Source organism: Pogonomyrmex barbatus, unplaced genomic scaffold (genome assembly GCF_055798465.1).
Source record: "Pogonomyrmex barbatus isolate J1 unplaced genomic scaffold, ASM5579846v1 scaffold2, whole genome shotgun sequence".
In the NCBI taxonomy this organism is placed as follows: domain Eukaryota; kingdom Metazoa; phylum Arthropoda; class Insecta; order Hymenoptera; family Formicidae; genus Pogonomyrmex; species Pogonomyrmex barbatus.
In genome coordinates, this window is record NW_028297116.1 from 7,684,755 (window position 1) to 7,704,684 (window position 19,930).

At 39.7% G+C, this 19,930-nt stretch overlaps 1 protein-coding gene across 2 annotated transcripts in view; it reads right to left on the reverse strand.

Annotated features, from left to right (window-relative positions):
* The window catches only part of sfl (N-deacetylase and N-sulfotransferase sfl), a 248,346-nt gene that overhangs the window by 98,458 nt on the left and 129,958 nt on the right, over nucleotides 1-19,930 (reverse strand). The window contains exon 1 of one of the 2 annotated variants that reach the window (XM_011639511.3): nucleotides 5,884-6,763. The exons of the other annotated variant lie outside the window; for it this stretch is intronic. The gene's annotated coding sequence lies outside the window, so the exon portion shown is untranslated. Of the gene's footprint in view, nucleotides 1-5,883; nucleotides 6,764-19,930 lie in introns of those variants that run through there. 2 annotated transcript variants of the gene reach the window in all.

The window sequence follows — 19,930 nt, forward strand, 5'->3', positions numbered from 1 at the left end:
TATTTTCCCTTCTTGAGTAGATGCGAATGTGAAATTCGCGAGCATTCGACGAGCAATCTAATACAAGCGGTCGCAATAATCAGAGTAGAGTCGTAAACGAGCCTTGGACAAACCGTGGTCTCGAAGAAATCGTAATGAGAGACTGTCGGATTAATTGTGTAAAAGTTATTGTCGAACCTGACCATAAAGGGTTCTCGCTACTATATACGACATCAAATCATTATTATCACGTCCGAAATGTTATATGATGTATTTTTCTCCTGATATTCCATCCAACTAAAAAGCATGTCCACACTTGAGAAACTTTTAAAAGTTTTGAATAATGTTAAAAATTTCAAAAATTTTTAATAATTTATAGATACATTTTTTATTATTTTTTCTACTATATTTTTATTATTTTAATCTTATATTTATAAATATATAAATAACAATATTATTCTTTAAAATTTTAAACATTTCAGATTCTAAGAAAAGTTTCTCTAAATATTAAAAATTTCTAAAAGTTTTCAGTTTCAAATTCAAAGCAATTTAAGTTGTTGAATAAGTTGTTCGAAAACTTATAAAAGCAGGATTCTAACAATCCATGAATAATAATACGAGGCAACATATATTTAAAACTTACAAAAAGAAAAACAAATAAATGTGTAATATTTTTAAAAAGATTCAAGAGGTAAAATAACCGAGTTATCGAATGTAAATAGAATGTAAGTAGAAATGTAAATAGAAAATCTCTTCACTTTTCATATTATTTAAAAATCTATGCCGCACATTTATGCGTAAATATAAAACTCATTGAAAATAAAAAAAAGAGCAAAAAAAGCGAGATATTACATTGATATTCACAATCGCGGAATAAAAGTTGTATCGAATCGACTTACGGGAAATGCACAACGGGCAATCGCGGCTGCTCCACTGATGAATTCATGTATATATCGGTACCAACTTAAGATAATACTGTGGGTGCGGTAAAGGAGTTCATCGCCTACGCTCGTCGGGGCGATGAACGTATATAGTGGCCGGTTCGGAGTCGCTATATCGCGACATTATACGAATATCGACGGCAGAATGCCAGCAGCACTATTGGCGGGTTAAACTCGTCGTTTTAACGCGGCATGAACCGGAGTGCGCTCAATTATTGTGCGCGAATCCGGAAGCGGATAAACGCGCAACACGAGGATAACTCGCGACAGGATTTGGAGATCGAACGATCGAATAAGCGAGGCGCGTTGCACGCGTAAGTATGGTGGACGCAGCTCGACAGTGAGCCAATTAGCTCGACGTATGACGCGCTAATCACGGTCGGTACGGCATAATGACACACAACGATTGGATTTGTAATGGATGATTACTTCTTTGTCTGAACACACTTCCTCTCTGATCAAATCTGAATGACACATTCGCCGCGCTAATAAAGAAACGATATCATTGTTATGACAAATCTACGCCATGTTATTTTGTATGTTCGCCTCAAAATAAAATTTATGCAAATTTCTCAAATATATTGCTAATTTCTTTAATTACAAGTTATATAATAAATTTTTAAATAATTTATTTTTAAAAAAAGCTCGGATATTATTCGTTTTAATATTCAAATATTCAAATTATTTTTTTAGAATCTGATTAAATAATTGTTGCGTAGAATTGTTGAAATTAATTAAAAATTCACGTTTTTGCATTCATTTTCAATTTAAATTCATAATCTTTTGAAGAATCATAAATTGTTTTTTCGATAATAAATAGTGAGTCTCGATAATAAATAGTGAAATATATAATATTTATTTTGGCAGACGATCTATTTTTGAAAACCAGACAATAAAGATTATTTTATATTATAATTTTATTTTATTATTTAATTAGATTTGCGTGGCTTTTAAAATAAGCAACTAAATTATTGGTTTCATGTAACATGATTTATATATTTCATTGTTGGAGATACATTTTATTTTGCAGAAATAAATATATTATTTGTGAACATATAAATCAAATTTTTCTTCTCGTATTTTCCACTATAAGTAATATGTATCTCATATTTTTAACCCAATAATCCAATCAATAATATTTTAAATATACGAATAATCTTTTACAATATCTTAAATTTGTAATCGTTTATGATAGTGAAATTATATGTCTATTTCCATATCCTTATAAAGAGAAGGATAAATATCTTTAACATATAAATTCCTGAGTTATAAACACACCACACACACACCACACACACACACACACACACACACACACACACACACACACACACACACACACACACACACACACACACACACACAATTAGTTTAATTAAAAATGCAATCATGTAATCATTGTATCAAACTGCATCATTACTCATAGTGCGGATGCTGAATTCTAATTGAATATGATGCTCTATAGGAAGGCGAAGAATCGTTAAATAGTAAGCGTGTCGCTCGGACTGCAGTCAAGAATTATGTTGCGCGTAGGTCGCCGGAATCAGATATGCATTGAGGTTCGTTCGCATCATTTGATTAGTAAGTAACGTATGTCTCGGTGAGATAGTCAAGGATAAATCGATCAGATAATGTTACAGACTTTTACATCATACTTCGTTACCGCCGATAAAATTCTGTAGGTTCGTGCACTCAATTCGGAGCAACTCGCAAAGTCCCTAAAGACCATCGCGCGCGCGCGCGCGCGCGCACATGGAAAATACTCTGAATTTGCATGTAGCAAAGCGCGTCGCCGGAAAATCCGGTAACGAAAGCCATTCAAACTTTTCATATCACGCGGGAAGCGCGTCTCCCATGCCAAAGGCGACCGTGAAAAGGGGTAATCTTGAGGGTAGGATACGCAAACTCAGGTAATTCGTATCAAAAAGAACGAGTCTCTCTCTCTCTCTCTCTCTCTCTCTCTCTCTCGTTCTTTTTTCTCTCCTTCTCCTCCTCCTCTGATCTCTAACTCGATGCGAATTATTCAGGCGTTGCATTCGAACTCCAGCAAGAAGTGCGCAACGTTAGCACGAACTTGTCGCGAGATAAATGTCACGAAAACGGCTCGCCAGTCAGGATCGGCGTTTCCAGAATTTCCACGATTCCGCGGCGAGGTCGACGGCACGCGAGATGCGGCGTCGAAGTCTCGCGCACGGGAACAATTTTCGGTAACGGTCGGTATGTGGAAATCGATAGACGAATCCTACCAAAATTCGATGGTAATGTCGCGACAATTCCCTTAGGCAAGAAATAAAGATCTTTACCGAATTATATGTGTGCCACGTAGTGTCAGATCTCAATTTCTGGGTATTGAGTTTTATATTTGAAGCAAAAGAAAACGATTGATGTCACCTCGTTACAATTCAAGACGACGTCGGTATGAATGTTACATCACAATATCGAGACGGCATGACGCGACTGCTTTAAATAGGCTAACATTGCCATAAAATTTCTGCTTATATCGTTACTAATTCATATTTCAGAGTCAAGTAGGACAAAGACAACAAAAAAAACGAATAAACGAAGAAAAATAGCAAATTAATGGGTTTTAATAATAAATTGATACACACATAACCATCTTGGCGTAATATAAATATAATTTCAGTGCTATTTGGAAATTTGGTTTTTAATTCTATTTCAAAGTATAAAACAAACAAAAATAACAAATTAATTAATTTTTAATAACAACTGCATAAATGGTTATTTTGGAATTGCACAATATTTATCCGATGAATAATTAATTTTAATCTCATTTCGTAATGTCGCTAAAATGTAAGAAACGTGTGATGCGAGTGACTTAAAACAAAATGAAGAAACAGGAAAACAAGCTGCATCCACGTTTTGCTTGGCTAAAAACAGTGCCTTAGAGTCTCTCTCGCTATATGTTAGCGTGAACGTTCCTTGTTCAACTTTTTTTCGTCCTATTCGCCATGCCCTGCCCTCTTTCTCTCTCCCTTTCTCTCACTGAAAAGAACTCTACAAACGTGGAATTTTTACTACATCCTCGCGATGTGGATCCTGACGAGGGTTCGTACGATGTCGCATTAAAGGCGAGCGGCGTTTAAAGGCGACCTCACCAGCACGGAAAAGATGTTTCCAGCCGTGGCAGGAAAGCAGTGGAACTTAATACGTCGCTAGTAGCTGTTCGCTTCGTATATCACGGGAAAGCATAAACATTGATGCCACCAGATGCATGGGCATCTAATTACAGTGAATGTATGTACGTCGCATAAAATACGATTTTACTATAAAGAATATTTTCTTATCACTGTTTTAACTTTAACCTTATCACTTCGAATATGTTCCTTTCCTCATATCCACGTAAAATTTTGAATCATTAATAGAGTAATAATTTTGGTTACTCGTTTCTATTTGAAACTAATTTTCATTTCTCGTTACCAATCTAGATTTATTATCGTTCGTCTCGATCGTAATTTGAATGTGGAATATTGCAACAAATGAGTAATTAATAATAAACTACTTCGTCGTAGTTGTTCGCGCCTTTCGTTCTTTTTGTGCCTGAAAATACGTAAGACAAGATCGAGATGAATTAAAGCTCCAGCACAAAAAAACAATAAAAAAACGTAAGCGGTAAGAAAATTTATCAATCATAACAATAAATTATTTTACAATCGAATTTTTTTACAATCGAAGAATAATCGTCTGTGATTATTCAATTTTCTTACTGTTTGTATTTTACGGCTTAAGTTTTTTTGTGTGCAGAAGTCTTTACACGTGAAATATATACCACGGAATTTATTTCCATTCACGCTTACGCCGTCGTTTGCGAATATATCCGAGGAGGTGAGAGTGCGCCCGCGTGCCTTTCGCGTGTGCACGAACGAATATTTAATTACGCAAGTCACGGCTAATTAAATTCATCGTGATGAAGACGGACTACTCGCGGCGGCGACGACGGTCGCGGCTTAATACCACGAACTAGTTGTGGAATTACAGTTCCATTATTGCAGCACATTCGTCTTCCTCCCGATCCGTCGACGTGGAGGTCGACGTTATCCAAGAATCTGCAGCTAGCGGCTTAATGATGCTGACTCGCGAGTGCGCGCCACCTTTCCGCGACTGGCTTATCGGAATTACGACGCACAACAAACTTGTGTCGGCGAGTCGTCTTTCTGTTCAGCAAGGATTTTCAAACTTTTCTACTGCGACTATACTTCCCAAAACCAAAGTTCCGGCCGGTCATGCGACAGACGATATAATCTCTCGGAGACAGACGATATAATCTGCGAGCCAAAGAAACAAATCGAACGACCGAATCTCAGTTATCGCTTCCGTGCTTCGAGATAAAACCAATCTACCTGTCGTAAAAATGTGTGGAGGTAATATAGGTGTGCGTGACATACATAGTGAAAGAGAAAGAACGAGAGAAAAGAGAGCAGAGATTAGTGTTTCTTCGTAGAAAACAGATAACGTCAAATCATATTGTATACTGCGTACGATATTAAATCTAACTGATTTAACGGTAGCTTTTGTTCACTCGACACGAAAAGAAAAACAGCGTTTAAATGAGATAAGAAAATTAAATGGTCTGACACGTGTGCGATGAAAACACGCAGATGGCGATATTTATTGGCGATTAAATAGATTATCCGTCGTGTTTATTTCCTACGACATATATGTACATCTGGTTGCGATCTGATAATAATCGTATCTGCAATCACGCACACACGCTCCGCGAGTTGTCACGTGTTTGAAAAGTCCGACGGACGGTTTGTTTACGGTCGTCATCGAGATCATTAATTATGCGCGCGCCTTATCGTCCCGCTCGATTGAGCGACACGCGCGTTTATACGTTCGTCAGTAAACAAAAATATATGTGTCAACCCTTCTGGGGCCGTGTTACGCACATGAAACGAGTCGAGTTTTAGCAGCGTGTTCGTTGACAAACGCTGGAAAGACTCACCTTTAGGAAAATTCCAACTCGGGTCGATTCGCTCTGCATTCGCAGGAGATCCGGATGGACGGTCGGTGTCTTCTTTTTTCTTTCGAGGTCAAGATTTACAGCTTGCCTTGAGAACCTTTCTTTCTGTCCACGAATCGTTCGCCCTTCTCTCTCACCGCACTGTCATTTGCCGTACCGCGCTCGCCTTCCCCTCACCTTTCCATCGCCCCTTGCCCCTCGCCCCGTGGTCAATCACTCACAACACAAGCGGGATGCCTCCTGGAGAGTTCCACACGATGAAGTTGCAGAAACTCTTAGTACTCGTTCTTTCCCGCTTTCTCTGTCCTGTCGTTCATTCCTGTTGTACCGCGGTGATATACACCGATATCGATTGCATCGAGAGAAATCGCTGTGAGATTAGCGCAACGTAACTAAATCGGCTGGACGGAGACGACGTTGAACGCGAGTCGCGATTGTGAGCGTGTTCCTCCCTCGGGGCGATCTTTGTGCTTGGAGGTTAGGTTCAAGCATCTGGCGTCCTTTCTCGAGCTTCTCGTTTCTCCTGGTCAGACGCCAAAGTCGTACGGCGCATTCGCGACGTGAAGGAAAATGTGACGACATTAACGCGACAAGCGCGCGACCGATGCCACTCACGACGGCGAGAGCAAATGCGACGTTATCCAAAGCACAGCTCGGAGCCCTCAGCACGGCAGGACCGGCGAAAAACTGCGTGAAAATCCAGCCATGCTGACTGCGCGACCGGCGTCAGACTGCCGCGAGAACGGAGCGGGGATTCAGTTGAGTGGCATCGCCCGGTTAGAGGGGTCGTCCGCCCCTCTCTCGCTCACTCGCTCTCTCTCTCTTCGGCCATCTCTTCGTTACTTCAAACTAGTCGGTCGCCGGCCGTTCTGCTCCCACTCTATTTCCCCGCTATTTCCCCCTCCCCAGCTATCCCTTCGGCCGTGCTCGCTCCCACTCGGCTGCCCACCCGGCTTCTCCCACCATTCGAGACTTCTTCTGTGTGTGACTCCGGCCCCCCCTCCCCGCCGCTCCGCGGTCGGGGTAGTGAAAGAGTACTGACGTGAGAGAGACAAAGACGTAGGGAGAGAGAAAGAGACAGATTCGTTGTCGTAATGTCGTGCAAGCGAGACGAACGAGAGAGTTAGTGCATGATAGAGTGAGCGAGAGAGACGAAGACGAACGAGAGCGAGAACGAGAGCAGGTGACGAGCTTAGCGAAACGAAGACTGCGGCCGATGTTATACGATAGAGAGAACTGCGAAGCGCGTCGTTGACGTCAGACGAAGATGGCGCAGTACGTGAAATGTGAGACAGACAGAGACAAGAGAGAGCGAGCTGGGTGCTTCGACCGTTCTAGCGGGGAAAACGTCGCGAAAAGGATAATGAATGCACCCAGTGACACGACGAAGACATACATGAGCGAAGATACTACATGCGAGACGCACTAGTCGAACGGAGACGAGAAACGCTTTCATTGTCGCGATGAAGACTTGCCACGCGATGGCCGTCGGCTAGACAGAGACGGCGCGATCAAGCGGAATACGCACGCATGCGCCGCACGCGAGACTCGGCACGCGGTCGCGCCCAAACGCATCGCCTCGCGATCCTCATATTGATGTACTACGCTCTTGCACTCGCGGGGAGCCGATTGCGGCTGTCGCAAATATGATGGGACTCGTAGGCGCTAAACGAACGATGGATCGTTCTCGTGTGTGCATTCACGTGTATCATGTCACGTAGAGCTGCGTAGGTGACTATCGCATACGCGAACTCGACTCGAGCTCGTTGCTTCGACTGAGCTTATGTACGTATGTGATGTGTATGTATATGCGCGAGTGTGCATGCGCGTAGCATGCTACTTATTCGCGCGGCTTTTCACGGTGTAATTAGCGTAAAGGGGAATAATTCCGTCAAAATTCCATAGCACGTGTTTATTGATAGCATAGCGATTTATAATGAAAAATCCATCATTCTTGGGAATATATATACACACACACATATATGTGTGTGTGTGTGTGTGTGTGTGTGTGTGTGTGTGTGTGTGTGTGTGTGTGTGTGTGTGTGTGTGGTGTATATATATTCCCAATAGATATATATAGAGTTTAATCATATAATTAATTGACAGTTTTACATATAAAGTAAGAAAGATCAAAGAATGATTTATAAAAATAAAATTTTAACGATATGTTTCAAGATATTTTCTCTTTAGTGTAAAATTAGAATGAAAGGTTTCTACGATTTTCTTCCAATACCTTCGCAAACTCGTTTAGTTAAAGCATCTAAAATTTATCGAATAATCTTTCGTGATATATCTATATATAATTCTGTGTGTCGAGAATAAATTTTCTCTTCAACGTTCGACACTGAATATTCGGTAATTATCTTTAATGTAAACTCGGGAAAATTGATTTAACTTTCTTAACGGTACGTTTTCAGTTTGATGAAATTTTCCTTATTTCCCACCGATGTAATCATCCCACGGATTCACATTAATTTCACATTAGTTTTGATACATCTATCTTATATTTTGAACGAGTTTTACTCATGAATTATTCCAACTGACTGAACCGTTTCGGATAGAAAGTGTGAGATAACTCTATGCCCATTATTCTCACGCGTCGATGTACACCCTCTGTAGCTCGAGAATTATAATCGCGTTCGCTTGATTACTCTTTATTTTTATATATCGCTTATTCGTGAACTCCGAAATGAAATTCTAAAAAGTTGATCTACGCGTATATTTCTCGAACGTTAAGATATATGAATGTATAAATAAATATATAAATAAATAAATATATATATATAAATTTGTTATATCTATATATATGGATTTATGTACACCACACACACACACACACACGCGCGCGCGCGCGCGCGTGTGTGTGTGTGTGTGTATCACTCAATGCTTTCAGAGCAGGTTCATAATTCTCGATATTTTTAAGGCAAATCATTGCAAATACAAATTCGAACTTAGCACAAATGTCGACCTGTATTACTTATTGTTAGACGATGTAATTTCGTATATCACGCGCTTATCCGTTTTGGATAAGCGTTATCTTAAGGAAACACGAGGCAATTTAAAGTTCAAGAACGATGGTCGCGTCTTTCACGTCGATATTATATTGATATCTCGTCTTGTAACGAATTGTGCTTTTAGGGACCTAGGAATACGACGTGTTTCTTTTGATATTTAAGCCAGTTGTTGCTGTCTCTCTCTCTCTCTCTCTCTCTCTCTCTCTCTCTCTCTCTCTCTCTCTCTCTCGTATTTTTCTGCATTCTTCAATTCCGTGTATACGTGACTACACGCGATACTAAGCTAGGAAATGAATCCGCGAAAATATTAAGTCGTAAGGTTAATGAATTCTAATTCGTGGTTATACAAGTCGTCTTGGACTCGGTTGCATTTCGAGGTCTTATCGTCGGCTGGAAATCAGTCCGCCCGGCAGATGTTCGTTAAAACCTCGACCTTTCACGCCGTCTCCCGTCGTGCATTCGATACGTCTCCCGCGACTCTCTCGTTCTCTCGCAGAAGTGCCAGCATTTAAGACGCTAAGTGCGAGCATCTTATTTCAGCGCGAAAATTCCATCGTCTCCGTCTTCCTCGCACGTTATGGCGAACACGAGCTGCCAGATCTCAAATTGTGCTCCTGGGATTCGGATTATGTTCTTGAATTTCGGAGTATCACGTTCGAAGATGCCTGGCGCGAATCATCGGTAAGAGATCATAGTAATACTTGAATTCATACGAACGGAAAATGCCAGGAGATAGAGAGGATTCGTATGGCGTCTTGAATATCGCAATTCATCGCCCTTCTCACATGATCCTCTCTAACCTGTAAATATCTTTCTAAAGTAAATTTACTCTCAATATCTTTTTCTACGTACTGAATATGTATATAAAAAAAATCATTTCATGCGTACGAAAGAAGCAAAGAAGATTATACTTATATATAACTGCATAATCATTAAAGTTTAATAGTAAGCATTAAACGTTCGATTAATTTTTTCTCTAGTACAGCATACCGCTGTGTTACATCAATCTGTGGTCGATCGATTTCAATCCGTCTCTCCCTACCTTAGAATATATTCTCCATTTTCTTTTTAGCTTCCGAGCTCTTTTATTATGCGAGCTAACGCTCGGTGTGAGATGGAATCCCATGCCGGCAGTTTCGCGAAAGTTAACAAGTTTTCAGCCGATTAGACTTTTAATCGTTATTACCTACTTTGCTGAGTGCTACGTTTATCGCCAATTAAAATCGCGATGCAGACATCGTTTTTCCCAATTGCTCTCTCCTCGCGTTTCCTCGAATCGCTTACTAAAAGAAAAGGCAGCGTTTCAATCGTTTTGTGTAAGTTGGTCCATTATCTGATGGCGCACGCCAAACTTTTACATAGACACTATTCGATAAGAATATTATTTTCTTATTCCCATAAGTTCGTATTGTTTCGCAAAACTTGAATGCGAACATTTAACAGCATTACTCTTGTCAATAAAATTTTTAGTTAATAAAGTCGACCGTACTTTCGAGTATGAAAAGTACAAAATAATTGAAGTATAAATAATTTTTAGTATGGTAGTAAAAGAGCAAGTAGTTAACTTTTAATTAAAAAGAGTTTTTGTCAATAATTGTAGGTATTTATTGACTATTTTGAATAAATATTTTGATTATTTTGAAATAATAAGAAGACAGATTACAGATTAGATAAGTTATTTATATTTATTCACATTTTTAGAATATATCTAAGTTAATGTTACGATGCCACTGATTTCACGTTTAATGATTGCGTGAGAAAAATTATTTGCTGAATACGCAAAGTACAAGTATGTATTATATTTTTTCTTCTCTGGAGTTTACGAGGAGAAGGGGGGGGCACAGAGGAAATGAAATTCCTCTTTATTCGCTCTTGAGATATACAATCATGTTTCCTCCAGGCGCGATAATGTAAAAAAAAATTTACTGCATATATTTCTCTTCGATTTCTGCATAAAAATTCAAATGACGAAGCAACGAATTTATTAAGAATTATATATCACATTTTTAAATTCATTTCATAACTCTTGTTATCGAACATATTTTAGATCTTAAGATTTTTTCTTTCTTCGCTTTGAGAAGACATCAGCAAAACTTCTTCATTAATTAAATTAAATTAATTGTAGTAGCAGAATAAATTCAGTATAATCGTTATTACAACGAACTACAACGAGGAGATTCAAGAGGCTTGATATTAAAAATGCCATACTGTGCGGGTAACGCGAGCGAACTTACGCGCGAAAATTATCGCCGGTGCATAAGAATTTGACAAAGAACTTCCCAAGTTCATTCGTCATTTCTAATGTTTTTTTTTTTTTCCTGGTCGTCCACCCGATGTGACATAGTACTTGGCAATCGGTAAAAAGTGGGAATGACACGTAGAGCCAGGATGAAATTCTGCTTCCGATAGATTCCAAACGGTACGGCAGACCGGTCCGCGATCGAGCCGTGTACATAATCCATACCGGCGTCTGACGGCTTTGTCAGTAGACAACTCCCTTGTCCTTCTGTTTGTCTTGTCTCTTTTGAGCTGGCATTCCACGGCGCCTGGCACTCTGTGAGCATCTATCGGAAAGCGAAAGGCGCGCGCGAGACACGGTATATGTCGACGAAGCGCCACAATACCGTGCTTCATCGCAGATGAGTTCTCATCTTTTCCGTTTGCTGAGCTTTCTCGCACAAGCGATTCAATTTTCTCCGTTTTGCTTCGAGTCGCGGAGCGATGTTCCTTAATAAAATTGTAGCTCGTGAATGTAACTCTGGTAAAATTCGCAATTTTAATAGAAAAGAATATCAGAGATGTTGCGCGTTTCGTATTACATGACGGTAACTGATATTAACGTTACGTTTCTCGTTTTGTTACAGGGCAAATGTTTATTTGTGAAATTAGCAACGCTTATATTTCGGCGTTTTCCGATTTTCTTATTAAGAGTACTGCTGCTAATACGCCTCTATTAAGGCTATGACAGTTCGCTCCTGTCATTTGTTAATCGATACGTTTCGCACCTGTTGTGGATACCGCAAATATGTGTTCAAACACGTACGGTAAGCTTTGACGCATCGAAGGACACTATAGGTGCTAATTAAATGCGCCCTTTAACGTGACGCAAGATCCGTGAAGCGTCTCGTACTGGATGAACACTTCATAATATCGATCGATAGTTACGCGCTAGAATAAGTGGGGAGAGATACAAATGCTTCGCTAGAATATCAAATGTATTGCAGACGTGACAGATCCCATATACATTATTACATAATATAAGTTACTGCTTAGATTAGTTGAATGTGCGTATCTTAGTAAATTACATTTATTTACATTAAATAGATGCTATTATTAGTAATAAGGCAACTAACACGAGAGCGTTTAATTCCTACTTGTTTGGATTTTATATTTCACGATATACAATGTAATGCGATCTAAGATTAACACCACCGATTCAGCTCAACACTTCTTCACGCTAAGAGAGTTCAAACTCCCTTGTTTGCTTGGAACCGAATCCTATATTTCCCTAAATTTATCGGCTTATTCGTCCGCATAGAAGCGGCTCGTTTTCATCGTCAGCACCATTAATAATCGTTTGCCGGATCTTTCGCTGCGGGAGGAAGAGTGGTACGCATCGGTCTAACGTACGACGTTAGTTCTTCAATTTACGACTAGCGGGTTATGCTATCCCGCACCGGCTGAAACGTATTGTAGTCATTAAGCGCCGATCGATTAAGCACCGTCGCATGCGGATGTTTATATATCCTGCACGTAGATGCATGCTCGCGTCTGATTTATCAACGGACTCGCGGCGCCCTCGTCTGGAAATTAACTGGCGGGTTGCAGCGGGATGAAAGTGGAATACGGTAGTGCATACACACATACACACGTATACACACCCGCACACGTACCATATACATGTACATAAATACATACATACACATACGTATATATTGGCATGTGTGGCTCGCGGATGGGACTATCGTAGAGTCCGTTGGCAATAGAACATTAACTAATTACCTTAAACTGGCAATCTTGGCGTTTCTGTAGTTTCCCCGATTCAGCCATCGCTATCCGGTGATCGGGAGGCGGAGACAGATTATGTTAGTTAGCGTACGATTTAATTAAGTCTCTCTGACACGACGTTAGCGAAGATCAATGACAAGACAAGCTAACCGCGAGGCTTGGCTTGTTACAACTCACATTGACGAGGCATATAATTTATTGATGATGGAGCTTTTATGAATAGATAGGTAGATCTTAATAAAAGCAACGGCGAATCAGTTTGATAGAAACGCACCGCTGCGAAGATTATGTCATTTTATAATTTAAGTAATGTTTATTTTATTTTTAATGAAGGTCTCTTTCACAGTTTTAACGAAATGAGACACATTATAATGTTTACAAATTAATAAAGTTAATTAAATTGGATTTTAATAATTATTTGAGGAATGATCTGAATAAAAATTTATTATGTTTGTTGTTAATATTAAGAGAATTTTAAGTGTGGTAGGTTAATTTTTAATATTTTAATATTAATTTTAATATTTTGTTTATACAGAACGCTTGATATGATATGTAAATAAAATGCAAGACGTCTTCTTACGAAACGAAGTTAGCTCTCTTCTTTTTCCAAGGGAAATCGCAAAAATTGGAAGATTACGGAATTTTCGCAAAAAACCAATGCGTCTTATGTATGCCGATGCACGGTTGCAAATTTTAGATTGAGCTGCGAGATCTGTAGACGTAGCTCCAGGTAGTCCCGCAAGCGACTGCGTCGATACGTCGCGGTAACGATTTCTATTACAAAACGGATTTCTCATGCATCACCATGTCACATTGGTCTCCCTCTGGGCATGCTGTAAGCTCCTTTCCTTCTTCGAGACTCTCGATCTCTCGTCTAGTAGTAGATAGACGCCAGCGACATAACGCGACGCGCCTCCGTAGTGTTATCAGTTGCACTCGAGGTGCGACAAAAAATCGACGCGCGGCGGCGCGTGATGTCGAGAATATAAGATAGAGAGGAAGAGAGAAAGAGCGAGCGAGCGAGTGAGAGTGAGAGAGAGAGAGAGAGAGAGAGAGAAGCGGAGAAGAGATGGTCAGATCGAAATGCGAAACGGCTAAAGTGATTGCACGCCAACCGTCTCCACCTTCGTTCTTTTCTCTCTCCCTTTGCGTTCGTTCTTCGACGATGTGCCCGTCGTCGTGTCTCCGATATCGTTCCATAGTTCGATCGTAAATCAAAACGCGGCCCTGCCAGGAACGAAGGTACCAAACAAAATCCATAAATTTCCGCTCCACTGCGCTCGTGGTTTCCGTCAGAAGTTCTCCAAGTTCCGAAAGTAGTATTTCTGGTGCCCGTGTTGCTCCCCGACCTCTGAGAATAGAGGTGTGCGCGTAAATAATCTAGAGATGAGGGGTTAAGGGTACACGAAAGGTAGAGATTCGAGAGGACAGAGTTGGCTTCGCAATGTCTCATCGTGAGAACCATCAGTGAGACGAGCAAGGGCGACATTCATTAGAGAATCCAGCAAGAGACTCGGAAATGGCGGATTGAGCCGTGATAACGTCAACGACGCGATGTTTTTTTTAAGTCTTTTCGCATTCGTTGCGGTTAGCGGTAAAATTCATGATTATTATTATAATTTTATCATTTTCTCATCGCGAAGCGACAATTGTGTTTCGGGATAAGATTTTGCATACGGATATGCATGAGACATCGTGAAAGATTGACAGTTGCAAAATGACTTTTTGCAAATTGCAAAAAGTTTGCGCTGCATTTTTGCTCTTCTTATTTATTTTAGATACATATAGAGGATAAGTATACTTCATTTGTCCTTTTCGATTCCAGAATTTCAAATTCTATTTCTTGTATAAAAAATAATTCATTTTGCCTCTAACAAATTATGATACTTCCGAGCGCAAAGTTGAGAATACATAAATGAGAAACAGGTAATAAGGTACGCTGTCATTTATCGCGATTTCTGTAGTGTCAGCAAAAAAGGATGCTGGCGTAGCAATTGTAGGCAACTCGAATCCGGCATGAGAAAACATTTAGCAGAAGCTGTGAATCAGATTCGCGAGTAGCTCCCGTTTCCTCCGTCGCGGACCGTAAGCTCGTTCGTTTTCGTAAAAAAGCACCGAGGTGATGCACTACGTTCTTCCTCGCCATCGAGCGATGCTTAGAACGGAGATTCGGATAAGAAATCGGGCTAATAGGGTATCAGTGGGTGCTTCCCTGGCGGCATTAAGGCGATCCCCAGCTCTGAAACCTGAATGCTATTCGCACGGGTTCGCCACACGTACGACCATTTCCGCTTCACACTATCCAACGGAGGATTTGTACCGCGTCGTTTCTCGTCGAAGACGAGGGTAATCGAACGGCGTTTTCACTATCGAAAACGATATTAGTAGCAGTCCGTGATGCAGTGTCGCTCGTTCGAGGAATTGGCCTCGGACGATCGTTTTCCCCGGAGCGTGTGAAATTAGGTCGATCTACGCGCGTCCGTACGAAAGTCACGATGATCTGGGGCGGAATGAAATTGGCCACGTGGTGACCGGTGCTCTTTCTCCTTCTCCCTCTTCCCTTTTTCGTCGATATGCCACGAGTATCCACGATTTCACGATCAAGTGTGCAGAACTTCATAGGAATAGATATAGCGCCATCCACCGATCTCGGTGCTCGCAAAACGCAAACGGGAATGCACAGAAGGCATCGGATTTCCAAATATATTGAATAACTGAGTTCTGCTTACGTAATAGATTTCTTTTATTAAGCGTATTATTGTTGCTACGAATGTTGAACTTTTTATCGATGAAGAAACTATCTAAGGCTATAGAAACACACGCTCGACGCATATCTGACATTACGAAAATTGATGGTCCAAGTTAGATCGTATAATATTCGAGCTTTTGCGCATACATATTATCTTAATTTAAAAAGTTTTTCAACGATTGCCCCATTCGTCGTTTACGGCTCTCCCAACTTACCAATCCAATTGCTTGCTTGGCATTCAGTTTTTTCTTTCGCGGCTACAGAAGTGCTGTACAAAGTATTGCACAATATTATATTTTAATTCTTATAAATATGTGTTATTTTTATTCGTAATATTTTTACGGATATTACACAAATTCTACACAAACGCAACTAAGAAATCTAAGTGAAAGAAAAGAAAACCTAAAAGCCTTATGAATGCTCAACACAACTATAGAGCAAATTTATTAATCAATATTTTTAATTATTACTGGAATATCGTTTTGTTATTTTTGTATCGTTTTTTACGTTTGGAACGGTTCAATTCCGAATTGAGTGCAACGCATTTTACTTTAATTAATAAATACAATTATAATTCATTCCTATATTTTTCCATATTTTTACATTTATTTATTACGTACATTTATTATAGTAAACTCGTATATTTGTACATATATTGTTGATTCGAATTCTCTTAATGTACATACAAGATATAATATGTCTCGATAGGATTTTCGATTTTGATTATCTCTGAGAGAGACATTGTTAAAATATTGCAGAGTGATTATTACACGTTCTGATGTTTAATTAACAATATATTCAGTCTGTTGTATCTATGTAAAAGAATATCAAATTATACTAATAATACAAGCAGAATATTAATTAACTAGGTTATCATTTAATTGACTTGCCAAGAGTACTGTTTCCACAATATATTTTCTATATATTGTTTTTACGAAGAGTATTATATAACATTCATTAATTTGTAATTAGAGAACTGAGTTTTTGATAAAGAAACTATTGCGTACGTAAAATAATTTTCTCATTAAAGGAATCCGAACAAAAAATTATTTGTTTGAAAAATATTCTCTTTTGTTTTTTTTTTTTCCATATATTCGAATTTAATGATTAAACATTCTACCTGGTGAAACATTCATTGTCTATCGATTTTTCACGCGTTTTGCTAGAAATTTTATTTCGAGCTTTGAAACAAAAAGTATTGTGCACCAACACAAAGTTTAAGTATTTATTCTGTATATTCTATCGATATTGTATATTTCGGACTTTTGATTCTATTTACTCGCAAACATAGCTGCGCCGTTTTTATGTTTTTATAAGCAGATATTTTGCGATTATACAGAATTATTTTATAAAATGTAACTGTTGAGAATGTAAGAAGTTAACAATGTATGTAGGCATAATGGACATAGATTTTTTTGTCAAAAAGTTGCTGGTTCACAAACTAACGATAATGCACCTCTAAATATCCGTATTTACTTTTCTCACTCGGCGATATTTACAGTTATCGTAAAGTGTTTTTGTTGCATATATACATGGCAATTTCTAAAGAAGTTCTTAATATGTTTCTATTTTTCTCCTGGGAAAAAAGCAGGAAGTAAAGTGGGGAAGAGGAGGAGGGCAGGCACGACACGCCGAGTCCGTGCACTTTGGCTCCTCGACAGTATGAAATTCTCCGTTTTAGTTATAATACAAAGTTGGACGCACCTGGCCTTTTTATGGCAGGAGCGGCGGCAGCATTGAAATTTTCACGCGGCGTATTACGAAATTCCGTGGAGTTTCCTCCGGTTGCAAAATTCGATGCATCCCGCGACAACGCGATGCGGGACACGATCATCGTGGCACCCCGGTGTCAAAGCGGATATTGGGTATTGCCGGCGGCAGCGGCGCTAAAACTCTTTTCCGTATATTTCTTCGCGCGCTCACACGTTGCTTTTATTTAGCCCATTTTCCAGAGGCTGGCGACTCTTCCGCAGTAAGGTCGATCGTTTCCATTCCGGAATTTCTCATCGGGCTTTTTGCCCGTCGCAATCGTTGCTCTGCAATGAGTTCCGTTCTCCGGACGGCTTTGGCGCCGGCGCTCTTTCTTTCGCTTAATAAAAGGCCCGGGAGGGGAGGGGAGGGGGGAGCGTCAGTTTCAATTAGGCCCGATGGAAGTCGTAAAAAAATATCGAAGGGCTGGCGGAAATATATTCCGCCGTTGCCGTTTGTTCTTAAATTATTCAGAGCGATGCGCGGCCAATATGGAAAAGTAGCGCGGAAAGTTTGCACCAAGAACGAAATACAAAGGTTCCGACTTATTCTACGAAATTGTTGGGACCACCAGAGACGACGCATATAATTAAAATTGAAGAAATGTGAAAAGGTTTGCATTGCAAATAAGGACAGTTCGGCTCTTGTAATTAGCCTTATTATTTTAATAAGGTATTGCAGTATCGTCGAAGGACGGGACCATTTTGTAAGTACAATTGAGACACAACATGTGTATAATACCCTCTATTCTATACAGCGTAGAAATTTTCGAGCGGCGTTAGCTAGCAAAATGCCACTTTATCCGGCAGATACGTATGCCAACGAGTATGACGAAGATGAATTCGTTCTCGAGCGCGCGCGGGAGGATGGGTATGCGTAATTCATCAGCGTAATTGAGCTCGCGCAGACCAAGTTTGTAACGCTTCACGAGTCTCATGAGCCGAGTACCATTTCGTAATAGCACGTTAATTTTAGTATGCAATTTTCAAGCTTCATCATAAACCAGAGTGTACTACATTCGTTTTATAATTTACAAAATCGATTTTGTATCGATCGTGGAGGTTGACGAACGAAAATCTCATGGAGATAAGCTTTATAATCGTCACCCGTTTTTTTTTTCTATGTTTTTTTAATCCACTATCATTTCTCTTAGCGCGATGAAAATAAAATTGTGTGCGGATAATTAGCGTACGGCAACAATGCGTAGACATAGCTTTCTTGTGGCAGACGTATCGTTCTATGAAACAAGGCAGCTTCATAATGTAATGGAGTTTTCTTGTTGCATTTCTGTTCTTCTTTCCTTAGCCCGTTTCTTCGTTTCCGGAGTAACTTTGTTGTTCCTAGCAAGGACAATGCCCTTCTTTTCCTTGCGAGCCGCAGACGTTACGACATAACACTTAAATTAATCTAATAAATTTCCACGAAATCTCATGACTTGCGCGAAATTAGCTTATGAAGGTTGATTGTTCCGGCGAAATGTTTCCAGTGCGAAAATATTTACATTGTCACAATTGAAATATGTCCGAGAAAATTAAAAATATAACGTGTGTCACGCGCCGTTACCATAAGAAAAAAAATATGTAAGAGCAATTTTATGTAGAATAACTTTTAAGAATATGAATAAACATAAATATGTGTGTGTATGTGTGTGCGCGCGCGCGCGCGCGCGCGCGTGTGTGTGTGTGTGTTAGAAATTGAATAAAATTCTCATTCTGTTTTTATCTTGTTCTGCACATTTCTCTCTTCGTTCAAGGATCTTGATTGCATTAACAAACAAGAATGGCAATAACGAGACTTAATAGTATTTACGATAGACATAGTTCTCGGCTGGAAAATGTGCGTCACATTGTGAAGGCTTCTCGCTTCACGGCTTCGTAATCTAACTTGAAATTAACGCAGCCTAATTTTCGTCTAATTCTCTTGCAAGCGGATCCAACGCGGATACGGCGCGCCGTGCTCGAGTTTGTTGAAACGAATTTCGATAAAGTTAATGCCTATTCTAGCTAATGACATTACATTTAAATATTTAGATAAGTTAATAGGCAATTGGACCGCGTACTTTTACTCAATCTCGTTTTTTCTCGCCTCTATTTTCCCTTTTTTTTTCCATAATTTCCTTCTTCTCCGTCGAGATAGTATCTCCGTTCCTGCGGCTTCTCTACGCTCTCTATGCTCGTGTTTATTCCGTAGAATGGTTGACTCCGACTGTGATATCCGCTGTCTCTACGAAAAGCAAACTCATCGCTGCTGTTCGTCGCATGCAATCTCCCGGAAAACAAGCCTTCCGGCGACTCGCGGGATTGATTGTAAGAGGCAAATTACGTTTGCTCGTAAGAAGGCCCTATTTTTTCCTATTTTCATTTTTTTTTATTTTTAGGAACAGTAATCACGTAAAGAAATAACCTGCAATCTCGCGAAAATAATGAAAAAACATTCACGACCTGGACATAATCTGTCCCGCATCTCACTCGAAATACATTTGCGAAGAAATATTGCATTCACGAGATTT